The sequence below is a fragment of the Phoca vitulina genome, unplaced genomic scaffold (assembly GCF_004348235.1).
Source record: "Phoca vitulina isolate PV1807 unplaced genomic scaffold, GSC_HSeal_1.0 scaffold78, whole genome shotgun sequence".
NCBI classification, from domain to species: Eukaryota; Metazoa; Chordata; class Mammalia; order Carnivora; family Phocidae; genus Phoca; species Phoca vitulina.
Window position 1 is genome coordinate 5,496,683 of NW_022589781.1, and position 14,380 is coordinate 5,511,062.

A 14,380-nucleotide genomic window follows, 5' to 3' on the forward strand; every position below is an offset into this window, starting at 1 on the left:
AGAAAGAAAGAAAGAAAGAAAGAAAGAAAGAAAGAAAGAAAGAAAGAAGAAAGAAAAAAGAAAGAAAGAAAGAAAAAAGAAAAGAAAGAAAAAAGAAAAGAAAAGAAAGAAAAAAGAAAGGAAGGAAGAACTAATATTTGCTGAGACTGGGGCTCCTGAAGAACAATAAAATGTGTATGAATTTAAATTATAACTTTAGAATTATAGATAACTGAGACCATCATTAAAGTCAGCAAAACATGGTGCTGAGGATTTCTTCCTAAGTCCCAGGGTAGCAGAGTGATGAAGGTGATTTGTAAAACTCTTTCCCCTTTCACCTAAAGTACAACAAGGAACACTTTAAATGACCAAAATAATTCCATCGGTACCCACTGAACGGCTTCATGTGTGTTTATGTGTCTCTCTCTCTCTCTCTCTCTCTCTCACACACACACACACACACACACAGAGTCTGTGTTTAGTAATAGGCTTTAGGTTCAAGGAATCTAAGAGGATACCTTGCTAATCCTCGGATTTTCTATGGAAGGTGGGGAAACAAAACAAAGCTAACTGAAGTTTTATTTTTACCTACTACTAAAAAAATAAAAATAAAGTTCCTGAGTCCTCAGGAAATTATATAAAAGTATAATTCATAGTAGGTACTACCTACCATACAATATGTGGTCCCTAAGTCCCTCTCCTGCCCGTAGCTTAGGTTACAATGAGATTCTTTTAAATTTTTCTGTTTATTTTTTGGAAATATTTTCCTCAACAACTCTGGTCTTAAATATTTGAACTATTTAAGTATCAAAGTGCTTGGATTTCAGTAGGAGTTTATCGTATTGTTTTTTTCTGATAAAATAACATATACTTTTACATATTTGAAGTCCTATGATGTTTTTATTTTTTATTTTTTTTTATTTTTTTAAGATTTTATTTATTTGCGAGAGAGAGAATGAGAGACAGAGAGCGTGAGAGGGAGGAGGGTCAGAGGGAGAAGCAGACTCCCTGCTGAGCAGGGAGCCTGATGTGGGACTCGATCCCGGGACTCCAGGATCATGACCTGAGCCGAAGGCAGTCGCTTAACCAACTGAGCCACCCAGGCGCCCCTGAAGTCCTATGATGTTTTTAAAAATATTGAAAGTAAGCTTTGATGGTTAAGAGTCTTCAATTTATTTTTTCTAAGATTTTTCATTTATTTCTCAGAGAGAGAGAGAGAGAGATAACACAAGCAGGGGAAGCGACAGGCAGAGGGAGAAGGAGAAGCAGACTCCCCGCTGAGCAGGGAGCCCGATGCGGAGCTCGATCCCAGGACCCCAGGATCATGACCTGAGCCAAAGGCAGATGCTTCACCGATTGAGCCACTCAGGTGCCCCAAAATATTGCCTATATTTATGCCTAAATAGATGCAGTGTGTAAGTGCAGTAGGAGTCAACCCAGTGTGGTAGGCAGCATTCTAGGATGGCCCCATGGTCTCTGCACCTGCTATTAAGCAGCATCCCTTCTCCTTGAATGCGGGAGAACTTGTACCTTACTTATAACCAGTGGAATATGGCAAAGCTTACCGGCTGTCCATCCTGTGATACCACAGGAGAAATATCAGGCTTTTTCTTGCTAGTACACATAGAGAGCTTCTCCTGCTAGCCTAGAGGAAACCAACAGCCCTGCTGTAAGCTAACAAGACAGTCATGGGGCAGAAGAAATAAGAGACGTCCTCTAGCCCCTGAATGCAACCACCTCCCAGCAGTCAGGGAGAGGTCAAACCAGGACTCTCGGTCATACCGTCATAACCAAATGAAGTCGGCAAATAACCTGAATGAGCTTGTAAACAGATGGTTTTCGTAGTTGAGCCCAGCCAATACCTTGATTACAGCTTTGTGTGGGAACCTGGCCTGGACCCCGTGACCCCTACAAAGTCTGAGATGAGACATGTGTGTAGTTTTAAGCTACATTTGTGGTAAGTTGTCACACAACAATGCAATACTAACAGATCTAGCATGGAAGACTTATAACTGAAAAGGGGCAGCATGAGTAATACAGTTGTTGTTGGTGGTGGTTTTTTTTTCTATCTAAAGCAATAAATTTTGTTATATCTATGCTTCTCTCTTTAGGGAAAAGAAAAGTATCCTTAAGGCAAAAACAAAATAGTTAAAAAGTAAGCAGTTGGCATTTGAGAAAATATTTTTAGTAATTATTATCTATACTTCTTTTTAGTTTTATTTTTGTGGTTTCAAAAGATTTTAGGTTATATGCAATAGTCAAATGATTTGACCTTATAATTTTGTCCAAACTTAAAATTAATTCTTATATTTAGAAGCCCATCAGATGTACATGGAGATGAATGCCCCATTCTAAATTCAATGCTCTTTAAGAATTAAGTTGTAAAAAAATGGTGTGAACAGTTCCAGCATCTTCACATATTTTAGTCACAATGTGTATGTACACACTAACTATGTTTATGAAATTAATTATGGCTTTCAGCATTGTCCTTGAACTACTGTATTATATCCCCAAATTGCTCTTCTAAAATAATAATCCGCCTGTTGGAAATTCAGCACAGCTAAGTATTAACTGGAGATTATGCTGTTCTTATCCCTGAAACTATAGAAGAGGCAAGTCCTGGTGGAAGGAAGGAAGGAACGAAGGAAGGAAGGAAGGAAGGAACGAAGGAAAGGGGGAGGAGAAGGGAGGAAGGAAGGAAGGATGAAGGGAGGGAGGGAGGAGAGAGGGAGGGAGGAAGGGGGAAAAAAAAGAAGAAAAGCATTGCTGAGAAAAAACAAAACAAAAACCTTTGTTAACTAGAGCTACCTTGAATCCTGACAATAAAAGGGTGTCAAAATAAAAAATAAAGTTGTACAACACGAATCATGACAAAGGCTTACTGGTGTGTGTCTAGATGACGCCCAGCCCCCAGGTCCCTGGTCGAGGGTTTATTGTGTGGTTGTTGTACCCACTAGCTTTGAATCCCAACTCTGAATGACCACGGACATTAACAAGCCTAGAATGGCTTGATTCCAGGCAACTTGGTGAGACACAGCTTGTAATGAGCAAGGCTATTTTGATAATGCTGCTGAAGCTTTTGTTCACTAAAGCTTTAATCTGGGTTAAAAAAAGAAGAAGAAGAGGCCTTCTCTGCTTCTCTTTACTTTGAATCTCCTATTGACTCCAGGACTCAGTCCTCATTCTGGAAGGATAGACAAAAATCCTCTTATGTCTTGCTTTCTCAATGAGATATATTTGAGAATAGCGTATGAATTAGTATTGGTTTGCGTAACTTTAATTAGATACTCTGAAATGCTTCCTACCAGCAAACTGTAGTCTAAAGCCCCAACAAAACGTTCTATTTAGTTAGTATACAAATTTGCCAGAGCTAGTGAATGGAGTGAGCAACATTTCAAATCTCTTGATAAGAGGAGAAGTAGCTTTGCATTATAATATAATATAAACCTGCCATTTGTAGGTATAATACAAGGATAATATAATATAAGGTATAATATAAACCCACTGTTAAGTTAAAATTCCAAAGAAAAAAATTAGATACAGAAAATAAAACTTGTATCCTTGACCAGCTATTTGCTTGTTATCGTTCATTAAATCCCAGTGCACAGACGAACTGGCATGAATACAAAAGTTTATGGTAATCTTCACAGCTGTATGTAGAATGTAGCTGCTTTTTGGCATGCATACACATCCATACACATATGGAGCATCCTGTGTAACCCATTGCTCTATAAAATGTGCAGCATCCATTTTTATGAAAAAATTTCTCCCCAAATGCTAATATCATTAATTTTGTGAGTTTTTAGAATAACACAAAAATACACATTTTGCACAATTACAGACAAAAATGCATGTTATATATATTCAAGCAGTTATCTGTGCAAGAGGAGGTGAGTGAGAATAAGAGGTGCTAAAAAGGAATGTAAGAAGTAAACATTCATTAAAGGAAATATTTGTGGGGGGGGGATCTACTGTGGTTTCTCTGTGAGCATAACCACCATATTTCTATCCACCATTTTATGTGTGTATGTGTACACACGGTAGTTTCTAAGAGAGGATGCATACTATTTTTCTTCAGTTTTAAAGTTTGACCACCTATTTTATTTTGCTACATTTTTCATAGATTTCATGATTAGAACTTTAAAGGTTGCCTAAATCTCCTTTAGGTTACATAATATAATTTGCATATCCACGTCTTCATTGTTGACTGACTTAATTTTTATTTTTTTTTAAATTTTATTTATTCATTTGACAGTGAGAGAGCAGAAGCAGGGACAGAGGGAGAGAGAGAAGCAGACTCCCTGCTGAGCAGGGAGCCCGATGCGGGGCTCGATCCTAGGACCCCAGGATCATGACCTGAGCCAAAGGCTGATGCTTAACTGACTGAGCCACCCAGGCGCCCCGGTTGACTGACTTTAACAAATCATTTTTAACTGTGTAGATAACATTTTGTTCATGTTCTAAAATAAATGAAATCCTCATCTTCAGTGTTTAAATGTTTTTAAATGTTAAAAATGTTTTCAATATTTAAAGTCTTTCCCAAGCATATAATATAATTTCTTCTTTAATAAAGTAAGTTTCATGTATGTGTGATTGGCTGTTGTTCCTTAAAGAACTAGACTTTGGAACACCTGGGTGGCTCAGTTGGTTAAGCATCTGCCTTCAGCTCAGGTCATGATCTCCGGGTCCTGGGATTAAGTCCCATGTTGGGCTTCCTGCTCAGTGGGGAGTCTGCTTCTCCCCCTGCCTGCCACTCCCCCCGCCCCGGCTTGTGTGCTCTTTCTCTCCCTCTCTCTCAAATAAATAAGGTCTTAAAAAAAAATTGGATTTAGGGATTGCTTTATCTGGAATTCCCCACATGTGTTGACACTCTCTTGTCTGCACCTATAAGCTAATCATACCAAACTTTGTGTTAAAATGATAATACTAATACATAAAAATTATCATATGTGTGCAATATTCCATTAAATTATAAGTATTTGCAAAGTATATCCCATTTAAATCTCTTAATTAGCCCGTGAGGTATAGGTATTAATCCTCTAATATCCAGATTAGAAATCAGTCTCAGAGAGGTTAAGGAATTAGTTCAAGGTCAGAAGACCATCAGATCTCAAACATTTGCATCCCAGCCTCAGCACTCTTGCATGTGATGCTGATATGTCCCCCAAATTGTAGACATACCCACGAAACCATGAAGAGGCGTGATGTGTTTATCAAATAGCAGGCTCGTTAGCAACATAGTTAAACAGCTTTGGAAATGCCCTGATTTTTTGCCCCCCGTGTGAGGAGGATGACTGAGAGTTACATGACCCAGTTACTAGCCAGCCCGAAGAGTCAGGGTTGGAAGCCACATCCAGGTCCAGCTCCTAGCTCGTCACAGCCCCCAGCCTCTCTGATGCATCTTCTTTCTTGATGGCACCCGCCACTCAGTCCACTTCGCTGGAATCCCCCCTTTGGAATTAGTTATGGATTCCCGTTACTGTGTTCCGATCCTGGAGTTCACCCTAAATCACAGTCAGACTGTGAGAATATGTGTATCTGAAGCAAAAGTGTTTTCTTCATTCTTTTTCAATTCTCCTACTTCATAGGAGCCTGGTCCATAGTGGTTCCTGTTTCCATGTGTATCTCTCACACAGGCCTGATTTCCATAGATGCTTGTGTTTTCTGATTTGAGAGCTCGGTCTGGTCTCTGCGTATCCTCCACTGTTGCTTCTGGTCCTTCAGAATTCTGTGTCCCCATTCTCTGTCCACCACAAGCTGCACCACTCCTCTCCATATTGCTAAGGAAGGGAAGCCTCATAGTGTTTACTAAAAAGGAGTATTTTACAGTGTTTAAATCCATTCACTTTGAGGGCATATTGGACATGCCTATTGGTGTGTTGGAGTTTTAGGTGTAACTTTACATGTGAGACATGTGGCTAGAGGCAGTAGGCGTACAGACCTCAATTAAACAGACCCAGCCTTCATGGAACAAAGAGCACTAGGGATGCTCAGACACATGCAGAACCGATCAAGTGTCATCCGTAAGAGTTCACGTGATAATACTGAATGACCAACTCCCTTTGACCAACCGTTTCCACTCCTAGAATGTCATGCTAATAGAGTAGAATAAAAGATAGTTTGACAAATATATCAGAATTAGAAACTAAATGTTAAAACATAAGTATTTGGTGAAATAAATTTTATCTGTGTATATGCATATATATTGAAAGATCAGGGGCACCTGGGTGGCTCAGTCGGTTAAGTGACTGCCTTCGGCTCAGGTCATAATCCTGGAGTCCCGGGATTGAGTCCCACATCGGGCTCCCTGATTGGTGGGGAGTCTGCTTCTCCCTCTGACCCTCCCCCCTCTCATGCTCTCTCTCTCATACTCTCTCTCTCTAATAAATAAAATCTTTAAAAAAGAAAAAGAAAGATCAGTAATGATGCCTTAGGTCTAGATTTATTGACAAAAGGAATGTCCATGACATTTTGTTAAAAGAAAAAAAAGAGGTTAAAATGTGTGTAGAGCAGGATTCAATTTGATTTTAAAGTATAAAGTATGTGTGTGAGGGGCACTGGGTGGCTTAGTTGATTAAGCATCAGACTCTTGGTTTCGGCTCAGGTCATGATCTCAAGGTCATGAGATAGAGCCCCACATTGGGCTCCACGCTGAGCAGGGAGCCTGCTTGGGATTCTCTCCCTCTCCCTCCACCGTAGCACTCAAGCTCTCTCTCTCTCTCTCTCAAATAAATAAATAAATAAATACATAAAATCTCTAAAAAAAGAAAACAAATGAAATATGTGTGAGAGAGAAAAGAGAGAGAGAGAGATGTAGAAATGTTGACACCATATTTTCCCCCACTGTCTCAAGATAGTGGCGTTTTCTTTGACTTTTCCCTTTTCTTTATTGTGTTTTTAAATTGGCTCCCTAAAATTCACCCAAACTCATCCCGCACTATATACTGCATTTCTTACATCTTGTTAAAAAATATATACTTTTCTGAAAGCCTAAATACAGTGCTTTAAAAAGAAAGGAAAATCAGCTGTTGCTGCCCATAAGACTTTAATTCATAATAATCTAATTCCTCACAGGAGGTGAGGAAGAGATGAACTTTTCTGTATTCTAGTTATCTTTCTGATAACTGGAAAGTATTTGCAAAGTATATAACTAAACTTATATATCAACTTATATATCAGTATATCAAACTTATAACTAAACCTCACCAGGAATGAGGCTGATTTTGCCATTCATGAAAATTACATTTGCTCATTCATGTTACTAAAAACATCTTTGTAACAGCAGCTGCTTTATTTAACCAGCGATATCAATGTATAGATTGTCCCACAAGTGTCATGTTTCAGTGAAATGATAAAAAAGTCTCAAACAAAATATACCCAAAATCCTTTAAACATTATGGATAAAGATGTCTTTATCAAAGCATCAATATTTAAACCTTCACGACATCAATTCTTACAACTGTGAAATGCGTCTGTCCCTAACACTTCCTCCCCACTGGCCCCCAATCTTCTGTGTCTTGAAGGAAGCAAATGATTCCATTTGTTTGGGTTGTAAATAAACTAAGAGCAACTGGGTTCTGCCCGAGGGCTCGGGGGTTCACCTATGATTCATCTGTGATTTAATTATACATATTTTTCTGCTTGACATTCATGACACATTTGGCTAACTTCGGATCGTTTCCACGCTGTTCAAGATTTTTTTCCTCTCCTTTGGAAAAGTGAACTTGGAAGATAAGTGAATTTTGCATTAAATGAGATGTTACCCTCTGTGAACATATTCATCCAAATACGGCAACACTCTGGAGGCATTGTGGGATACATACTTTTTTCTTAAATAGATTGAGTGATAATGATACATAATCCACCTTGTCCGTGAGGAAAATATGGGATAAGGGATTCTGTCTGTGTCCTCTTCACCTTGTCATTTTTTTTTTTAAAAGATTTTATTTATTTATTTGAGAGAGAAAGAATGAGACAGAGAGAGAGCATGAAAGGGGGGAGGGTCAGAGGGAGAAGCGGACTCCCTGCTGAGCAGGGAGCCCGATGTGGGACTCGATCCCGGGACTCCAGGATCATGACCTGAGCTGAAGGCAGTCGCTTAACCAACTGAGCCACCCAGGCACCCTTCACCTTGTCATTTTTAACCAACCTCAGAACCCTTGGTTTGTTGAAACCGTTGCTCTAATAAGTTCTGAGGTAGCTTTCGTTTTTAGATTCTTCGTTCTCAGGGGTTCAGATGAGCATGTGGGCAAATTTCGGTATGGGCGTGAGTAAGTTCTAGGCATGGCAAGTTCCTTAAGAAATGTGCACTTGGGGGCGCCTGGGTGGCTCAGTTGGTTCAGTGTCTGCCTTCGGCTCAGGTCATGATCTCAGGGTCCTGGGATCCAGCCCCATGTCGGGCTCCCTGCTGAGCAGGCAGCCTGCTTCTCACTCTCCCACTGCAACTCCCGTGCTCATACTCTCTCCCTCTCAAATAAATAAGCCAAATCTTAAAAAAAAAAAAAAAAAAAAATGTGCTCTTGATTAACAGAATAACCGTGTGTGTGTGTGTGTGTGTGTGTGTGTGTGTATGTGTGTGTGTGTTTCCACCAGCTTACATGTAACTTTCTTGTGAGGATCTTGTATTTAAGAAGTACATTGTTACTTTTCTTATAATAGGATTCTCCATAATACCCTTAGGTGACTTATATGTGCTTTTCAAAACCTGAAAAATGTCTTTTTAGCTCCTATAGAAAGTGTGAAGTTTCTCTATGCCCAGGAGATGCGGAGATGTGGACAGCTTGATATAAGAGGGTGGGTTTAAACAAAGTGGGGGTGGGGCGCAGAACGGATGATGGGAGGTGGAAGGTGCTTCAGGGATTATTTCCACTTGTTGCTCATATGGTCACGGAGTGTAAGCTGCTAAACTTCTTCGTACTGATGATGGGGTAAAACAGAAAACACAGCCACACAAAAGAGAGCGGAGAATCACGGACAGGCCGAGGGAACACAGGACAATAAAGCCGCCACACCGATGCTCAGCGGGCATCAGTTTGTCTTCGGGGCTGCAGCACCTGCTACTAATTGGCGCAGCGGGCTGGCGGGTCACCCGGGATTTCGCGCACCCAGCTTTCCGGCCAGCTGATTGGGATTGCTCCAGTGCCAGTGAGTGAAGGTGCCGAGCTCATAGTGACAGATAGAGGGCAGACGGATCCCTGCTAGCAGCTCCGAGTTAGCTGCTTGTGATAAGAAGGCAGTTGGCGTGCATCTCAGAACGCGGAGAGGGAGAGTATGCCTCCTGGCTTAACATGTTGAGGGGCTTTTTAAAAAATCCCTGATAACATCTTCTTGATGATACAAGACTGGATCCTGATTCCTCCCAGAAACCAGAAGCGTCACGTGTGAGCGAATCTTCTCGGACCTGGAGGATGAGCGTTGGCTGTTTTGAAAGGGATGTGCAGGACGCAGCCTTGGCAAGAAAACTTGCTGCAGAATCTTACCTGGGCTAAAGAGGAAACTTCAAACTGGCAAGTAAGTTTCTTCTTTTTTTTTCCCCCTCCCTTCTCTTAATCTTTCCAATGTAAGGCAGCAGTGAAGTACGGGGAAAGTTAAGACTTTGTTCCAGTGCCGTGGGTCTGTGTCAGGCTATCACTTTCTGTCCTGCTTGTTCAAAGAATAGAGTGGTAAAGATGGACAAGTAATTATCTGGTGGAAAAGGAAACACAGTGTGTTCTTCTTGTTCTTCCGGATCCCTGCATGTGGGCTTACAGTTTTGTTGAGATGTTAATGTAGTATTTAGAAAGTCACATGCTTTTGAATTATGACTCCTTGCTGTTTGACATGTTTTGAAAAATTGTGAATTCTCAACCGCTTTCTTTCGCCGCTTCCCTCTCCCTGACAAAACGTAGAGGGGGGCAAGAGTGTTGACATGGTGTTTGTTTTCTTGTGAGTGAATGCACCTGTGTGTCATTTCATTTTGTGAGCCGCAGTTGCTGGAGATTATAGTTAATGGGTAAGCGTAAGTGGTTAACTCTGCCCCACAATGAACTGCATTCTATTTTGTGATTTGTTGGGATCTGGAGGGTCCTGATGTTTTCACTATAGATGTGTTAGTGTGTTAGAATCTGTGCTCCTTTACGAAAGTGCCCGGGAGCATTGACCATTTAGAATTTGGATCCAGATAGACTTTCTCCTCAAAATGCAGAATTAGGGCTAGGTAGTACTAACAGTTTTCCTGCTTTGTGGCTTGGTCTTTACTTTACAAGCACACTCTGGATGTTGTAGGGAAGGTGAGCCTAAGAAGTAATTTCCAGGCGCTCTGATGGGTCTCTCCAGTAGGTGCAGATGGTCACCCATTTGGCAGAGCCGTGGCATGCACACACGCGCTGGGGGGCCACTGTTCACTAGGGTGTAACACGACGGCCTCACGTCAGGCTGGCTCCAAGTCTGAACTCATTTGCTTTCACCGACAGAGCTGATTGTCAAATCTAGTAACCGAATACTTAAGGGGCAGAGTTATGGTGTGGCTTAATGTCAGAGAAGCAAACCATTGTAAAAGAGATACATGCTGAAGCATAGAATGTTTCCTGTTATTTTCACAACAATTTGGAAGCTGTTTGCATACGCTCCCATGGAGTTACTGTTCACTGCAAATTGGTTCTTCCATTAGTTTCTTTCCTTCTGCCTTGGCTAAGTGTGAGTCAGTGTATGTATCTTTACGTGTGAGTCTTCAGATTTCAGAAACTTGATCCCCTCGACTGTGGGCTCATTCTCCTCTGAAATAAAGGTGCACCCTCGTGCGTGTCCAGTTGCACGGAGTGGGGCCATCCTCCCCTTTCAACTCCTGCAATGATGGGGTGAGCAGGGCACATGAATCCTCATCCCTTCACCACGGAAATGACCCCTGAGTGTTAGCCGTTAAGGGATCTGAGCTATCTTACGGTTAGCTGGCTTTGGGAATATCGTGGGGGTAGAACTTTGAATACTTTTTATAAAAAGAGGTTTAAATAAAGCCTTCCATTTTCTAAGAGATTTTAAAATTTAAATCCATTAATAATATTATTTGATAAGTACAGGTCTGATCTAAAACAGTAGTTTTAAAAGGAACACTGGTAATTACAGTTCTAAACATAAAAGAACTCAGAGTTTAAGTTAAATGCCCATTGCAGTATTTTTCCTTAGCCTTCCCATGTTTCAATTGTGCAAAGTGTGTGTTGTGGTTTGTTTTGTTTTGTTTTTACCATCCAGCTTTAACAGCAGACGGACAGATGTAAACTGAAGCCATTTGCAAAAATTCCCCAGATTTTTTGGTACCCAGCCTCAGTTGGAAGTTCAATGCAAAAGGCAGCAATTATTTTTTCTGGTCAAGGGAAATAACTCTCTCTCTTTGATCACAAAATGTGTGTCAAGCAAATGTGTGTTGAGTAATTAATGATTCCTTTCAGTAATCACTTGATCATGTGGGCTTTGACTCCCTGAATAAATAATGAACCTTTACAATCATAGTAAAAGGAAAAAGAAAATTCTTTAAATGTGAATTTTTGTCTCAGGGTAGATGAGTGTCCTCCCCATTGTTGTAACTGCAGGTACAATTTCAGACAATAGGGACTTCTGTTCCTACTTACATGGTGTAAAATAATACAAAACTCTTCTCGTAAACCAGATGTTATCTCGAGTTATCTCGACTTTTCTCTGGCCCAGAAATCCCCCGTATATGTTTACCTTTTATTGCAGCCTTCACACTGAAGAAGAACTTAGGGTTTTAAGTTTTATCCTGAACCCCAACCTAAGAATACATTCCGAATGGCAGAAATAATAATCTCCACAAAGGGGACTGCACTGCTTCTAAGTGGAGTGAGCGTGTTCATCATCTGAAAGTTTAATTTACTTGGACTCTATGTTAATGAGTAGGTTTTGGTCATACTCTTTTTGTTGTTTGATTTTTTTTTTCCTCTTTCTACTTTTTTTTTTTTTTAAGAGTTTGTCCTCACTTGCGGGATGGTTGGTGTTCTGACTCATGTGTCCTGATCTCTGTGTTCATGGGGAACACCTTACAGTTATAACGCTGAAAACCAGTGTCACTCGACAGGGCGACTTTTCAAAGCTGTTTTTGTTGCTCTCAGCTAGAACTCTGTTTGGATGTAGGTATTTTTTCTTCTTTTTTTTTTTTTTTTTCTCACCCTTTGTGATTCAAAACTCCTGATGGCACTTGGGACCTCCTCTCTGAACTTCTATGCTCAGATGCTCCTGTGTTGTATGAGGATGTATTTGGGGCACCTGTGGGGACTTGTTAGCACTCAGAGTCAACTTCAAGTGAGAAAAAAGAGTTGCTGTTAAGGAATGTATGGCAAGAATATGTCCTGTGGATAGAATCTCTGTACGAAGTCCAAAGGATCAGAGCCCTCAGAAATGGATTTTGTGTGTAACATTCATTTAAATCACATCCTAGAGCCCCTTAGACTGGGATGGTGGCGAGACCAGAGAATTTACCCAGATATTCCCAATGCAGCCATTACTCCCTCACACGTGTGAGCGGGAGGCAGGGGTGAGGTGCTGATTTTGAGTGTGGGTCAGAAGAGCCTGACCTTGAAGTATAATCACCACCTGTGATGTACAAACCAAAGTCCCAGATTTACAGGACTGTGGAGATACAAGGCACTTGGTTTCAGCCTGCAAATAGGTCACACACCATGAAGCAAGGTGGACGCACACACACATGCATGTGCACACAATTTATTAATTTATTGAAGGAGCTTAGAAACCTCTGCTTCTGGTACAACGACAGTTCTTGTCCTTGGAAGCCCTGGCATATTCCCTAAACATTTTTGCCTCAGTGACCACATCTGTAAAAGTCAGCCCATCGGAGTTTTTGCAAGGATCAGCTAAGATAATGAATAAGAAACTGACAAATGGCTAATAACCTAAAGTACAATTAGTTCTAATCTTCTAGCATTTACTTCTCAAGATGATCGTGTGTGTGTATCTACAAACAATAGCAGCGAGATACTTTCCACTCTCGTGAATAAGAGTTTCTACCTGAGCACCATCACGGATAAATCTCCTTTTATCTCACAAGTTCTTTAAAGGCTGCACTCAACCTTAAATATCAGATCATGGCTATTGAAGCTATAAATGTAAAAGGCAGAGACAGTCATTATTTTGAGAAACTAAAGAAGATAAAGCATTGCTTTCCTTTGCACTGGTAAATGGAAAAATCCAAAGCTTGTTTATTGTGTACCATGATGGGTAAAAAATTGACAGGAGGTGTAACTGTCTTTACAGCTTTTAGAGTGTACGCATTCTCATTCTCAGGCCATGGCAGATGTGTAGCCCCTATTACTTTTGAAAAGTCATTCATTCTAATGCCCAGTGAAAGGGCGGGTTTCAGACAGAAGTGAACACTGTTTCCTGACGGGGAGGATAGCGGTGTGTGGGATGAAGTGCATCATTCAAATGGGAGCCCAGCTAATGAATGCCCTCCCTGTCATTTTCATGGAGGTGTCAGAATGAGCCTTTTCTGATTCAGCATCACTGAATCCTTATGGAAATGCAAATTGTTTATCCAAGGACAGTGACTTTCCTTTTTGCTTTATCATTTAAGGGACCGATTTCTTCAACTTTGCAGCACACCACTGGAATCCAGAGAAGGTTCATTAAAACGGGATGAGAGGTTGTTATTTCTTTAGAACCTTACGACCCTGTCTGAGAGACGGGGAGAAGTCACAAAGAGACGCTCACAGACGTGCAGGCTCAGAGAGACCCAGAGATTGTCTGCGGAGAGCAAGAGAAGTAGAGAAACTCCCAAAAGGAGAGATACAGGAAGTTAGAGACAGGGAGTGAAAGCTCGGCAAATACAGAACAGGGGCCCAGAGATGCTCCATGAGTAGGGGTAGAGGCAGAGAAAGGAGAGGGGCAGGACAGTGTCAGACAGGGGGATGGACAGAAAAAGACTGACAGACTGCCAGAAAGATCAGTGCACAGGGAAAGGGGAATAGAGTCAGAAAAGGAGACTGAGAGAGAGAAACAAAGACAGAGAGAGAATGTGATGCAGGGATGGAGAGGTGAGGCAGAGAGAGAGAGGGAGAGACAGAAGGGGGGCGGAGGGAGAGAGAGGAAGAGAAGGAGGGAGGGATAGAGGGGAGGAGGGAGAGAGAAATGAAGAGAGAGAGACAGGGAGGTTGGGAGGCTGAGAGGAGAGCAGGTGGAACTGGGACTCCACCCTGCACCAGCCCCTTGTAGTGACGAGCTTGTGTCGGAGGTCTCCGTCCTGGTTTCTGTCTGTACAGGGCTGACCAAGGAAGGATGCCATTCAGGCATGTAAATCAGCCCTGCCCAGGGCCTGGAACCAGGGCCATCTCAGCACCAGGGTTAGTGTCTGCCATGTGCCCACCCGCATCCAGAGAGAACCCCGACAGAGCAGGCT

General features: G+C 41.4%; 1 protein-coding gene across 4 annotated transcripts in view; it reads left to right on the forward strand.

The window, feature by feature from the left end:
* The window catches only part of LOC116625425 (protocadherin-15-like), a 1,687,848-nt gene that overhangs the window by 753,489 nt on the left and 919,979 nt on the right, over nt 1-14,380 (forward strand). Inside the window, exon 1 of one of the 4 annotated variants that reach the window (XM_032393939.1) lies at nt 8,847-9,489. The exons of the other annotated variants lie outside the window; for them this stretch is intronic. The gene's annotated coding sequence lies outside the window, so the exon portion shown is untranslated. Of the gene's footprint in view, nt 1-8,846; nt 9,490-14,380 lie in introns of those variants that run through there. 4 annotated transcript variants of the gene reach the window in all.